This window comes from Notamacropus eugenii, chromosome 6 (assembly GCF_028372415.1).
Source record: "Notamacropus eugenii isolate mMacEug1 chromosome 6, mMacEug1.pri_v2, whole genome shotgun sequence".
Lineage (NCBI taxonomy): Eukaryota > Metazoa > Chordata > Mammalia > Diprotodontia > Macropodidae > Notamacropus > Notamacropus eugenii.
Window position 1 is genome coordinate 256,896,245 of NC_092877.1, and position 15,642 is coordinate 256,911,886.

General features: G+C 36.6%; 1 long non-coding RNA gene across 3 annotated transcripts in view; it reads right to left on the minus strand.

The window, feature by feature from the left end:
* LOC140512810 (uncharacterized) overlaps positions 1-15,642 on the minus strand; it is a 203,129-nt gene that overhangs the window by 55,241 nt on the left and 132,246 nt on the right. Inside the window, exon 5 of one of the 3 annotated variants that reach the window (XR_011969926.1) lies at positions 5,921-8,731. The exons of the other annotated variants lie outside the window; for them this stretch is intronic. This is a non-coding gene — a long non-coding RNA (uncharacterized lncRNA). Of the gene's footprint in view, positions 1-5,920; positions 8,732-15,642 lie in introns of those variants that run through there. 3 annotated transcript variants of the gene reach the window in all.

Genomic DNA, 15,642 nt, shown 5'->3' on the forward strand with positions numbered 1-15,642 from the left:
TGAGGAACTATTTGATTGACCGAGGCCAGAATTAAATCAACCTCGTTTCTAGATCCTGCAAGGAAGTGTCAACTCAGATATCATCTATGTCAGAAGTAAGTTAGAGAGGGTGAATGCTTCGATTGGCAATTAAATTCAATTGGAGCCCACTCTCCACAGGAATTAAGGTAGTAGAAGAGTGCACTTCCAGAGCAAAAGATTGTTGCGCTCCAGGTAAATGTCCTTTTGAAAAAGCCAGTTGCTGTTAATTGTTTAAATGATACTGAGAAAATATTAACTAGTAATAAATAACTGGGAATACAGTGGATGGGGACTCATAAGTGGCATTATTAGAAAACTATCAAGCCCTTTAGAATTATCCCTAGATCACTGAAGGTAGATGTAGCCAAGCTCTGCCCTGCTATTCTGAGTATAGATTAGGAGAATGAGCACAGAGCCTAAATGCTACATATATAGTATGTATGTATGTAATTTTTTTAATGTATATTTTATTTGCATATATAAAATTATATAATACTCTATATACATATATATAAGAAGACAAGATATTCCTGTACATATACATATATGTATGTATGTATAAGATGGGCAATGGGCAATGAATAGAAAGATAACCTTGAAGCCCAGAAGACATGAGTCCAAATCCCATCTCTGTAACATACTAGCTATGTGACCCTAGGCAAGTCATTTATCCTTTCTATTCTAATCAACTCCCTAAGACTCTAAGTTGCAGACAAAGTGATTATCTGTAATAGCAGAAGACGTTTGCTCACCCAGGAATTTCAAATGTCATTGAAATCTCAGTCTTTATCCACATATATGTATATGTACACATGCATATAGGTATCTGTGTGGGGGTATATACATCTATATATATCTGTGTGTTTATCTAAATATGTTGAGAATATATGACATCTATGTAAGTACATGTTCCCATGGATTATCTAAATATGGCTTATGAAAACATCAATAATTATCTCTAGAATTTTACCTTTCCCTCTCCAAGAGAGACTGATTCCTGACTTGAGGGAAGCAGTAGAAGAGTCATAAATTGGGCACTGTTCTCTAGGCCTTGAAAAAGCACTGGACTATAATCATTACCTCCCTGATTCCCTATATGTCATTGGTCTACGGACATGACTCTTTTTTGTAAAGCCATTTCTTACTAACCCTTAACTCATACTCACTAGTTTGACTCCTCACTAAGTAATAGTTACACAAAAAACCATCACAAAGAGTGAAGAGCAAACAAACTCTTATCCAAGCAATTGTAAACATAAATTGGAGAAGTTATGTAGGACAGAATATATTAGTAAATACACAAAAGTGAATGAACTCTTTGGATGAGAGCATGACAATATTTCAGCTCAACCATGACAAAGACTTCTATTTTCACCCTAAAGTCTCTAGGGAGACAAAGCTAGACAATAGGGACATGTTGAGGAGCTGACTTCTCTCATGTCTGAAGCTTGCAAGGTCTTTCTCACATTCTCCATGTGTCTGGAGTTAATTCCAAAAAGAATCTGGCACCATCTGTGTCCTCTCAAAGAATATCTCTCAAAGTGGTGGCTCAAAGAATCTCTGAAGGTAATTTTGCCCTTTGCCTGGGCACACAGAATCTATCAGAATTCTCTCCTCTTTTTGTACACACAGGTTAAAGCCCAGGTTAAACATATACATATGCATATACATGCATGTATAGGAATACATGTATGTAGACACACACATATATATCTATGACTAAAGACATAGATTCATAAAGAAATATGTAATTAATAACCATTAACAAAATGGATAATCAAATAAACAACAAAAAAGGGATAATAGTTTATGCAAACTCCTAGCTTTTAATTAAGTAGAACCAAGTAAATTAACAAAAGACAAGCAGAAACGCTTTTGTTCTATCTTCCTTTCTTGATTGTCTTTCTATTGTATGTTGCTATAATGCTCTCGAAAATGTCTGATCTTCACCAGGATTATAATGTAGAGTTACTGTTTCCCCCAACAATGTATTTTGTAATTAGGGGACATTTGCACTGTTTTAGTGGATGAATGTAATATCTTAAAGCTGTCTTGATTTCCATTTCTCTGACTAACATCTTTTCATATAGTTCTTAACATTTTATATTTCCTGAGGTTTAGTGAAGAGTCCATCACTAAGTTAACCAGAACACAGTGCAAAATGTCCAGAGGCAAAGAGTATCTGAAATTCAGATATTTTTTCAGGGGAAGATAGACCTCTGGGGTTCACTGAGATGTAGTTATTGGATAGAATACTTGATGGAGACATGGAACCAGTAGTATCAAAAAATTTTGTAATCAGAAGCCTTAGGAGTAAACCCAGGGATGGTTTTAGATTTGATTTGGTCTGGTTGGTTTTTCTGAGACTGAGTCCCCCTATCTCACTCAGTCCAGAAGCACAACAGCCACTCTCATACTCAACTACACTCTCGATTGGCACAGGAATTTTGACCTGCTCCATTTCTATTCACTTCTCCTTAGGCAACCTGGATTCCCTACCCCCACTCCCAGGAGTTCACCATATTTGGTGCCAGATGGAGTAGAAACCCAATCGACTTTTACCCTACTGCAGCTCAGAACTCCTGAGAACAAGCTATATACCATCTTCCATCTCCCAGTAGTAGAGATTGAAGGTTTATACCACCACATCTTGCCCAAAGATAAGTTTTAAATATGTTCAAGAAGATCATGAAAGGAAAACAAAGGGAAAATTCCCTTCATAGTCTGTAGCAATTTGAATCTGTAGCAACCTCATCTGTCAAATGGAGATTAATAATAGCACCTCCCTCCCAGGGTTGTTACAAGGATAAAATGAAATATTTATATGTATTTTGCAAACCTTAGAAGGGCTATATAAATTCTAGCTAGGTTTGGAACTTAATCATATGACATTATCCATTATTCATTAACGTTTAATATTCAGTTCAACAGGTATCATTCTCAGAGTTAAACAAGGCCTTAAAGGTCATCTAATCCAAGTTCTCTCTAAATCATAAACTCTATCTACAACATCCCTGAGAAGTGGCCATCCATACTCTCCTTGAAGACCTTCAATGATTTAGAACTCATTAACTCCCAAGTTAGCCCATTCTATTTCTGAATACTTATCATTAGAAAGTTCTTCCTTATAATAAACTAAAATTTTCCTCCCTAAATCTACTCATTGATCTTAGCTCTGCCATGTGAGACCAAGTCAAATGATTCCTCTTCCCTACAACAACTTTCAAACAGATGAAGACATCAATCATATTCTCCATGTACCTTCTTTTTCTAAACCTTCTCATTTCCTCCAACTGATTCTTATGTGATATGATTTAAAAATCCCATCCTGGTTACCTTTCCCTGGATATTCTCTTGATAGTCAGTGTGTCTGGTACCACATAGGCAGAGACTGGGCCAGTCCTAGAGAACTGGACTATGGGGGGTCTCCAGAACCTCCCCTAATACCATTTATTTACCTCTTCATCCCATCTTACTTTTGAATCTGTCCATCGTAGATCTAAAGGATTTCTGCCATCATCACTTTCCCCTAATTCTAATATATTCCATAGTATCCTAAACACTCCCTTCACCAACATCATGTGAACCTCCTATATGTTTCAAAAGGGCATATAGTAGACTACAAAGTCTACAAAGTCAGGGGCACAGTAAAAGGTAAAAATATGACAATTTCACAAGTTGCAAAAATTCTTTTGGTTTAGTTCTGGTCCTTAGCACCAATTATAAAAATTCTGTTCTTTCTTCTCTTGACTGATGACCTATGTGCTCATCTAAAAATTAAGTTACTTCCAATTCTGCTTCTATGAATTTGATTAGATGCTGTCTCTCAGTCATCTTCAATCTGCCTCTTCAGTCCTCAATTACAGGTATAGAAGCTGGTTCTTTCCTCCTATAGTTCCCCAGATCAAGTCATTTTCATAATAACTTAATATCTACTTCCTCTGCCTCTCCCTTACCCATGACTGTCAGCAAAGATCCCCTTCTTTATCCTTTAAGTTACACACCTGGGCATGTCACTGATCCCTGTTCACCTCAGTTTCCTCATCTGTAAAATGAACTGGAGAAGGAAATGGCAAACCACTCCAGTATCTTTGCCAAGAAAATCCCAAATGGAGTCACAAAGAGTTAGACATGACTGAAAGAGCTAGACGTGACATAACTGAACACACCTGTATTTCAGGTACTTTTTGTTTGGCCAATTTGTGCTCTGGCCTCCTATTCTGGCAAAGATTTCAAAAATGTCACCTCATACCTGCTCTGAACAATTTTCAGTCATGTGTTTCCAAACCTGGGTCATGATACTATGAGAAGTCTTAGCCTACATCTGTCCCCTTCCTAGTTGAGAGCCTGATGCCACCAATGAAGGCACTTGGTTGTTCCTCTCTGTGAGCCTCACCCTTGAGTCAGGCTTGGTAGTATGTGGACTGCCAGGAAATGAGGACATCAATAGAAGGATTACCACAAAGGGGGACTTAGTTATGGGAATATTTTGCCTGGATTCAAGCCTACCTGTACCTTATACCTTATGCTAGCATTTCCAAAATTATAGTTCATAGAACCCTGGTTTCCACACATTGTAGATAAGGGCTCCAAGAGAAAATATTGTTACCTGATATATTTTCCTCAAAAGCATTAACTTAAATATGCATAAAAATGCTAAATTCAACAATTTGGTTGGATGTTGAAAATGGTCTTAATTTTCTCTATTTGGCTCCAAAATTTCCCAATACTCCTTTTATCCAGGGGTTTTAGCAAATCCTTTCCCTATCCCTTCATTTGTGTGTTCTATCAAATGTTCTATAGCAAAATAGATTAGGGAAATGCTTCTTGGTATGTATTGATGCTCTAGCATAGTAGTATGCTTCCAGTGCCCTAGGACTGAAAATATGCTACAGACTTCACCCACAGAGTTCTGGGCAATCATAAAGGATAGGAGATTATAGGATAATAGGATGTGTGGGCATTTGTCTTACAGAAAGACATCAGGGGACCTACAGCAGAATGGGCACCTAAGACTCCATTTGGATCCCTTGAAGCCCAGCTGTAAGCAAGCAAAGTAGCATCACTGTAGAACCCTGGGGAGCCATGACAGGAGGAAGAGGAGAAGCAGTGAGAGAATGCTTCCCTGTAAGGTAGACTTATTAGCCAGATTATTTAAAGTTGAGGTAGAACCAGGAAGACCAGAAAGCTTTGCAAACAGAGCCATAGGAGTAAATCCAAAGACTGTTTTTAAGTTTACAGAATATAATGAAAAGTACTGTTGATCCCTCAGGGATATTTTCAACTCCACACAGAAAGCAACAGAGTCTATTCAGTTACCTCTGGATACGAAAAAAACCAACAAATAAAGAGGAAATTATGTCTTCCTTTCTTTCTCTTTTTTTCCCATTGCAATTATGCAAACTCTTTGTTGTAAGCATAATTTACTTATAACAAACTTCACTTTACTTATTCTGTAAATTCATGGAAAAATTAGAAGTGAGAGGAAAGATATTTTATATGATGTACAAGATGGGAAGCAGACCCCAAGTGAATAGGGACAGCTGAGGAAAACAAGCTGCTTCCTTTCCATCTAGCTCCATTTTTTAAAGCAATAGCCACAACAGATGACTATATAAAAAATTCTCTGGGGTATCACCCTAAATATGAAACCATCACGCAGTACTAGAAGTCAGGGATCCAGTGAGAAACACACTTGGGTGTTTCTCTTGCTATCAGTATGGAGACAGATCGTATCCTGGAGGTGCTGGGTTTGGTCTGCTAGGAAAGAGTTCAGATTGGCACTCAATTACACAAAACAGCTCTGTGACTGTTTGGGAGAAAGCTTTCTGTTCTCATAAGTGTTAGAGAACCAAGAACCCAGCCACATGGAATAGGATGGGGAGGGGTTTGGAAAAGAAAATGTGAAGACAAATGGGGATATTTAAAAGCAGAAGAAAAAAAAGTTCTGTTCCCAGAACAGCATTCTTTAACTTAGTCTGGCTATAAATTTTCTCTCTCATTGATTTCCTGCCTTGGAAAGAATCCACTAATGAAAAAAAGTACAGACTGGAAGTGCAACTGTGATTTTTCATTTAGAAAAATGGTAAATCTGGTACCATTCATATCTGTGAAATGCAAGAGGAGGATGTCAGAGCCTCATTTTGTTTTGTTTTCTAAATGACTTAAACAACCTATTAAAAGGACATGGAAATAAATCCAAAATCTTTGTGAAGGTCAAGGAAATGTTCTTTCCTGCCCTCTTTTCCCCTGCTTGCTCCGGCAATGTAACTTACAGCCTTTCAGGCTTCAGATTTATTTGAACAAAGTGGATTCAGTCTAAAGCCTTCAAGCAGTAACTTTGAAGATGCTGCTGACGGTAGGTATGGCCCATATGCTTGCCCAAATGGTGGGCAAGACAGACACAATGGCCCATTAGGGGCTCCATTAAGCTTCTTACTAGTTCAGTCCTTTTCCAGTCATAGACTACTCTTCATGACTCTATTTGGGGTTTTCTTGGCTGAGATATTGGACTGGTTTGCCATTTACTTTTCAGCTGATTTTACAGATGAGGAAACTGAGGCAAACAGGGATAAGTGATTTGCCAGGACCACACAACTACTAAGTGTCTGAGGCCAGATTTGAATTCAAAGAAGATGAGTTTTCCTGATGCCAGACCTGACCCTCTATGCACTACACCACCTAGCTGCCCTACCAATTGATACAGAAGTTTAAATGATCAATATGGCTGATGTGACATATGTCACTTTTGAAGCTATGCAGAAAAACTAATAAAAAGACTATTTTTACACTGACACAATTTATTTGGGCTGAGCATAGAAGTATTCAAACTGAGAGGCTTAAGAGCAGAATTTCATAGTAGGAAAGAGGAAAAAGTCAGTTGGATTGTCAATATCATTCCAGAAATCATTTCTAAAAAAAGTCAATTCACAAATATCAGGAAGAATTGACTGAAAAAAAAGTCTTGTGTTTGTATTCCTAGCACTTATAGTACTTGGCACATAGTAAACACTTAAATGTTTTTCATTCATTCATTCATTCTTTATTCAGACAGGAAAGATAAAAAGTACATGTTGTTTTCTAACAAATATGTTCCTGAATTGTATATTAAGCCAAATTTTGATAAAAACTAATTTGAGAGTTTCTCTGGTGAAAAAATCTATAGGCAGGAAATTAATTTGAAAAATGAAGAAGACTTTTACAATTAAAGTAATTACCTCTAAAAAAAAATTGTTTTTCACATACAGATTTTAGGGCTTGAGACAGAGTAGCTGAGAGTCACTGAGCTCACGCTGCCAGATGTTTTCAGGAGAAACCAGAGGTTGGGAAGCCGAGTAATTCAGACAAAACCAGTTTGTAGTTTGTAGGAGCCTGAAGTCTGTACTAAACCAAAAATTAGGAAGCTGAGGAGTCCCGTCCAGAGGCCAGAAAGTCTACAGTTACCACACTCACTTGTCAGGAATAAGCCAAGAGGTCAGGGAAACAAAGTTAGTTGAGGTTTGAAGAAGCAAATATAAAAACATGTCTCAGGCATCAGAGCAAGCAGAGAAACCAGAGTCTAGGTGTCAGAGAGGCAGGATGAGTCAAGAGCAACAGTTTAAGAAATGGAACTTCTTAAGGGGCCTAGATCATTCCTAATATTCAATCAGCAGCCATGAAAGGCCGCAGAACACAGCCTTGCTTTGAAAAGTCCCTTATTCCTGTTAGCCTTTGCTGACTCCTGCAAAGCAGAGTAATTGTAGCCAGGGCAGAGGACAGTTTCAGTTCCAGGATCCATAGTAATTACCTCAGTTGCATTGTTGTGCAAACTGGCCAACTTCTATCAAATCCTGAGATTCTGTTCATGGTTTCCTAATTCATATTGTTTTCTACTTGTTCCCTTGAACTCTTGATGCCAAATACCTTGATTTCTTTTCTGTTTTTTTTTTCTTCTTTTAAAAATTAAATTTTTATTTACCTCTTTTATCTTAATATTACCTTGTCTTTTCATTATCAGCATACTGTGCATATACAAAAGTATTTATGACAGAGTATTATTTTTATAGAACTTTAAATAATAGAGAATTTACAATATTTATCCAGAAAAAAATCACCTGGAAAACTGCTTCTACCTGGAGGATATTGTTACATATTTTTTAGTAAAAAGATTGACTATTTATTTGAGGGGGAAAATAAAACTTTTATTTTTGAATATATCTCCCACAGAGCCACCCCTTGTAACAAAGAATTCACAAAGAGGGAGGGGTGAGGTGGGGAAAGTAGTTCACCAAAACTAACCAATACATCAATCTAGTCTGACATTAAATGCCATGACCTATGCCTGTAGTCATCTGTCTCTATCTCTGAAAAGAAAGGGGAGGAGATGCATCTTCTCAGCTCTTCTCTGGGACCAAGCTTGGTCATTATAATTACGCAATGTTGTATTTAATTTTATGTTGTTATTCTGTCCATTTGTGTCATGCTAGTCATTAGAGATCTTGTTTTCCTGGTTCTTTTCATTCTTCATCAGTTAGTCTCTTCCTGTACTTCTCTGAATTTGTTCATTTTCACCACCAAAGTTCTCATTTTCCACTAGAACTGCAATATTTTTTGGCCATTCCTCAGTGGACATCTACTTTCTTTCCATTTCATTTTTACCACAAACAACATTATCACAGAAGAGTTCAGGGTTGAAATATATGAATAATTGCCCCTGTTTTCCAGTTTGTTTCTGTGAAAGTAAGCACAATGTATATGATATGTACATGATGTATTCTAAAAATAAGTTATAAAAATAGAACTTATTCTAAAATTTATAACAAAAAGTATGTAATGTTAGTTATATTAATGAGAGTTAAAGATCTTCCCCATCTATTAATGGGCCTGTCCATTGAGAGAAGCTTGATTAGGGAAGATTTGTTTTGTAGGAAGGCCCACACAATTTCTTAATTTCTAATAAGGCACTGATTCTCAAGGGTTATGATGCCCTCTGGCTCTGAAAAGTGTATAAATACTCTGAGGTGAGGTTTTGTTTTGGGGTGTACTCATTGGAAGTGTTTATTCAGCCAGATGAGACTCTAGGCAGCCGCTAAGGAGCCTCTGGCTTTGAAAACCCAGATGTTGGTGCTTCTGTCTCTGGTAACTATGTATGTATGTATTGGTCAGACAATTGGATCTGTATGTTGATCTGTGATGTATGTATTGCTGACAGTTAGAAGCCCTGCCTGTTGGTCTTTATTTCTCTGTTTGTGTTTTCTCTGAAGCTCAGGCTGTTGACTTTTTCCCCTGAACTAAGTGAATGCTGTATGTGCTTGATTAAAGTAGGTTGTTAACCCCTCAAAAGCTACCTTGCCTTTTAGAAAAACAGATCAAAAAGTACAGCAGACCCTCCTGTGTATGCTGGGGTCTTTACTGTTACAAAGTATTGAATTAACTCAGACCAATCAAGGAAAGTCTAATATGATTGAGAAGAAAGCTTATTTGTAATCTGAAAAGGAGATTCTTTGAAAAGATTCTTCTGTATCCAGAAAGATGCTGGATGTTGTTCTTCCTACGCAAGAGGAGAAGGATTGGTAGAGATTTACTATAAATTTCATGCCTGTAACACCAATTCTCTGAGGGGAAAAACTCAGGAAGCAAAGCTTGTCTGTCTTAAGTAGTGCCATTGAAGAGCTTTATTTCCACTTAGCAATTGCCATTTGCTGGAACTTTTTCTGCCATCATAACTTATGGCAAAAATAGATTCATAGAGCCTACAAGATGATGAGATTCAGAACTCAGCCAAGAAGGCACCTTTTGACTTTGAACAGTCACTGAACTCTCTCCAAAGATCTTTCTGCTTGAAAAATAATGCTAGTAGCAGTAGAAAGAGCTCACACTTACATAGCACTTGAATGCTTACAAACACAGTAAGAGTTATCATTAATAGATGATAATAATAGCTAGCATCTATACAGCACTTTAAGGTTTGCAAAACCCTTTTAGATATTTTGACTCATTTGATCCTCATGACTCATACATAATCTCATTGGATTCTTTGAACATTCCTGACATAATTATTTCCATTTTATGGATGAGGAAGCACTTAGGCTAAGTGACTTGTCCAGGTTCACACTGAGGCAGGATTCAAATCAAAGAACATGAATACATGGTGATCCTCTAATGAGAGCTTCACTAAGCCTCCATGGCATGAGGATGAGGCAGCCGGGTCTACCAGGGGCTGATTGGTCAGCCTCTCAATGTTCAATTCAGAGCATAGGTAGATGAGTTTGGTAAGCCAGTTCAAAAGCCAAAAGGGAATGAGAGCCTAATACTGCTCTGTAGCTTTTCACCTGGTTCTGTAATTTGACATGTCTCCCACCTACCAGCCATTCAGAGGACATCAGGACTTACTCATTTTGTCCTCGACCATTGGGCCTGTCAGTGCATATAAAGAGGCCATGATACAGGAAAGAGGCGATAGCATGAGGTCATGTTGGTATTGTCATCTTCTTATTAAGACTCCCAGGCCCTTTCAGTGACATGACTACATTTTTAACCTAGAACAAAAGCTCTGTGGATGTCAACTGTGTAAGCCAATAGTTTAAAGACCAAGGCAAAGCTAGTTATAAGTATTAGAGAACTTCAACATTTAATGGAAGGAGGAAAGCTTCAGGATAAACAAGAAACTGGAGCAGACAATGCAAGGTGAGAAGAGAAATGAAGACAGTTGCAGGACTGCTTAAGAAAGGTGACCTGGGTATAGATATTTCCAACACTGGTAATTCATGTGCACACAATTGGCCAAGAAATACAATCCATAAAGGTTAATGGAACTCAGAGAAACGGAGAAGAGTTCCCTTATTTTAAAATCTATGGCTCCAGTTTGATTCATGGGACTACCAAGTTGGAAAAAAAACCTAAGAGGTTATCCAATGAAATAATTACCATAGCATCAGTTCTACCTTCTACGTCTCTAACAAAGGGTCATTAAGAACCTTCTTGAAGAGATGCATCCATGGAGAATCATTACTTCATGGGATATGTCTTTTTATTTAACGTAGATAGCTTTAATCATTAAAAAGTTTATTTAGAACTGAACTCTACCTCTCTAATTTCTTCCCATTGCTTCTACCTCTGTCAACTGGGACCTAGTAGCACAAATCTACTTCCTTGTCCACTGGACAACCCTTCAAATACTTGAGAGCAAGTATCGTGTCTTCCTTAAGTCTTTTTCTCTCCATCTAAACATCCCTAGTTCCTTCCACTGATTCTCATATGCATGGTTTCAAGTCCCCTAGTCACACTTATCAACATCTTTCCTCACATGGGATGCCCAGAACCAGTTACAATATTCCAGATTCTGTCTAGCTGGAACAAAGGACAGCAAGATTATCATTTTCTATCTTCCAGATGCAATCTATTAATGTAATTCCTTGCTCCATTTCCTCAGTCAATAAACAATTCAATTTAATTCAACAAACATTTATTAAGTGCCTACTGCCAGGCACTGGAGATATAAAGAAAAAACTGAAATAATCTCTGTGATCAAGGAATTTAAATTCTAATATATACAGATAAGTAAAAACATAACATGTACAAAGTGCCTGGGGGAGGGAGAGAATTTGCAACTAATGGGATCAGGACAATCCTCATGTAGGAAGGAGGTGATTCTTTGTCTGAGACTTGAAAGAAACTAGGCATGTCATAAATTGGAGGTGAGGTTGGAGAACACTTCTGGCATGGGGGACAAAGGCACAGAACTGGGATATTGATCTTTGTGTTCAACCAAGAAGGCCAATTAGATGGAATGCCAACTGTGTGAAAAAGAGTAAAATGAAATAAATCTGGAAAGGTAGGCTGAAATAACATTGTGAAGGACTTTGAATGCCAAACAAAGAAATCTGTAATTTATTCTAGAATCAAAACTTGTGCTTTCTGAGAATAAAAGTAATACTATCAGACCTATACTTAAGAAAAATTTAGAAGCAGCTAAGTGGCATAGTGGATAGATTGCTGGGCCTGAAGGTGAGAAGACTTGAGTTCAAATCCTACTGCAGATACAAACTAGCCCTGTGACCTCATGTAAACCACTTAACCTCTATTTGTCTCCTTTTCCTCAACTGTGAAAAAGAGATAATATAGCACCTGCCTCTCAGGGTTATTGTGAGGATGAAATTGTGGGGATATTTGTAATGGGCTTAGCCCAGTGCCTGACAGATTAAGTACAACATAAACACTAGCTATTGTTGTTATTATTATATGACTTGAAGCTATGTAGATAATGGATTAAGAAAGGAAAGGGTTGAGATAAGGAGAACTGTTAGGATGGTATTGCAGTAGTTCAGATGATTAGGGTCCCAATGAGGATGATGAATGAGTAAGTTGAGAGAAAGGGACAGATGTAAAAGATGCTGTGAAGATGAAAACGGCAAGACCTGACAAGTGCCTGGATATGCAGGCTGAAGGAGAGGAGAGAGTCAAGGATGACTAAGAGGTCATGAATATGGTTGACTGAAGGATGCTGATGGCCTCTATCAAAATAGGGAATTTAGGAAGATGAATGGGTATCAGAGGAAAAAAAATATTTGTTGAAGTACCTATAATGTTCTTAGCTTAGGTATATAAGAGCTGCTTGAGGAATGATCTCTCTTCTTAAGGAGTTTATAATCTGTTTACAAAATTGAATTTAGGAATGAGAAAGCATTTTTAAAGACAGTATAGACAATTTATAAGTAAGTGCTTAATTATGTGACAGATAATAGAAGCACTACAGAAATCCAAAGGAAGAAAAACTCCTTTGGGGTTGGAGTGGTTATGGAATACTTTATGAAAGAGATAAGAGTTAAGCTAGAATTTGAAGAATGATAAGAATTTGGATTTCTTTTTTTTTTAAGAGGAAATTCCGGACAAAGGGAGAAGTATAATAATGATAATCGACTTGTTTTAACTGTCTTAGAGCAATAGTACTAACTTTAAACAGAAACAGACCCCTGTTAGCTATATGTAGACTTAGAAAAGTACAAGTGACGGGAGAGCTAAAAGCACAAACGGTGGGAAAGAGGATGGAGGAAAAACACAGATTGTAATCATAACTGTGAATGTGAATGGGTTGAACTCTCCCAAGCAGAATGGATTAAAAGCCATAATCCAACAATATGTTGTTTACAAGAAACACATTTGAAAGGGGTGGGGGAGAGATACACACAGGATAAAGGTCAAAGGCTGAAGCAGAATATATTATTCTTCAACTGATGTAAGAAAAGCAGGAGTAGTGATCCTAATCTCAGACAAAGCAAAAGCAGAAATAGATCTAATCAAAAGAGATGAGGATGGAAGTTATATCCTACTAAAAGGCATCACAGACAATGGAGCAATATCATTACTAAACATGTATGCTCCAAGTGGTATAGCATCCAAATTCTTAGAGGAGAGGTTGGGGGAGTTGAAGGAAGAAATTGACAGTAAAACTATCCTAGTGGGGGACCTCAACCTCCCCCTCTCTGAACCTGATAAATTTAACCTCAAAATAAATAAGAAAGAGGTTAAGGAGGTAAATAAAACCCTGGATAAGGTAGATATGATAGATCTCTGGAGAAAATTGAATGGGAATAGAAAGGAATATATCTTTTTCTCAGTGGTACATGGCACATTTACAAAAATTGACCATGTAGTGGGACATAAAAACCTCACAATCCAGTGCAGAAAGGCAGAGATAATCAATGCCTCCTTCTCAGATCATAATGCAATAAAAATTATATGTAATAAAAGGCCATGGAAAGATAAACAAAAAATCAAATGGAAACTAAATAATCTAATCCTAAAGAAGGAGTGGGTTAAAGAAGAAATCATAGAAAGGATCAACAACTTCATTCAAGGGAATGACAATAATGAGACAACCTACCAAATCTTATGGGATACTGCAAAAGCAGTTCTTAGGGGAAGTTTTATATCTTTGAATGCCTACATAAATAAAATAGAGAAAGAGGAGATCAATGACTTGGGCATGCAGCTGAAAAAGCTAGAAAAAGAACAAATTGAAAATTCCCAAGTAAATACAAATTAGAAATACTGAAAACCAAAGGAGAGATTAATAAAATTGAAATTAAGAAAACTATTGAACTAATAAATAAAACCAAGAGTTGGTTTTATGAAAAAACTAATAAAACTGATAAACCTTTGGTCAATTTGATTTTAAAAAAAGAAAGAAGAAAATCAAATTACTAATATTAAAAATGAAAGGGGTGAACTCACCTCCAATGAGGAGAAAATTAAAACAATAATTAGAAATTACTTTGTCCAACTTTATGCCCACAAATTCGATAATCTAAATGAGATGGATGAGTATTTTAAAAAATACAAATTGCTCAGATTAACAGAAGAGGAAGTTGAATACTTAAACAACCCCATCTCAGAAAAAGAAATTGAACAAGCCATCAATGAACTCCCTAGGAAAAAATCTCCAGGGCCAGATAGATTTACAAGTGAATTCTATCAAACATTTAAAGAATAGTTAATTCCAATATTATATAGACTATTTTTGAAAATTGGGGAAGTAGGAGGCCTCCCAAATTCTTTCTATGATACAAACATGGTTTTGATACTTAAACCAGGAAGAGACAAAACAGAGAAAGAAAATTATATACCAATTTCTGTAATGAATATAGATGCAAAAATTTTAAATAAGATTTTAGCAAAAAGAATACAGCATCTTATCATGAGAATAATACACTATGATCAGGTAGGATTCATACCAGGAATGCAGGACTGGTTCAATATTAGGAAAACTATTAGCATTATCAATCATATCAACAACAAAACTAAGAAAAACCACATGATTATCTCAATAGATGCAGAAAAAGCTTTCAACAAAATACAACACCCATTCCTATTAAAAACACTGGAGAACATAGGAATAAAGGGAACTTTCCATAAAATAATAAGCAGTATCTATCTAAAACCTTTAGCAAGCATTATATTCAATGGGGATAAGCTAGATGCATTTCCAATAAGATCAGATGTGAAACAAGGATGTCCATTATCACCACTATTGTTCAATGTGGTACTAGAAATGTTAGCTATAATAATTAGACAAGATAAAGAAACTGAAGGAATAAGAATTGGCAAAGAAGAAACTAAGTTATTATTTTTTGCAGATGATATGATGATATACTTAGAGAATCCCAGAGATTCAAGTAAAAAACTACTTGAAATAATAAACAACTTTGGCAAAGTTGCAGGTTACAAAATAAACCCGCACAAACCCTCTGCATTCCTATACATTAGCAACCAAATCCAACAACAAGAGACAGAAAGACAAATCCCATTTGAAGCTAGGATAAACACTATAAAATACTTGGGAGTTTACCTGCCAAAACAAACCCAGGGACTATATGAACACAATTACAAGACACTTTTTGCACAAATAAAGTCAGATTAAAGTAAGTGGAAAAACATCAGTTGCTCATGGGTAGGCTGAGCTAATAAAATAAAAATGACAATTCTACCTAAATTAATTTACTTATTTAGTGTCACACCAATTAAACTATCAGATAATTATTTTCTAGAACTGGATAAAATAATATCAAAATTCATCTGGAAGAAGAAAAGGTCCAGAATATAAAAGGGACTAATGAAAAGAAATGCTAGGGAAGGTGGCCTAGC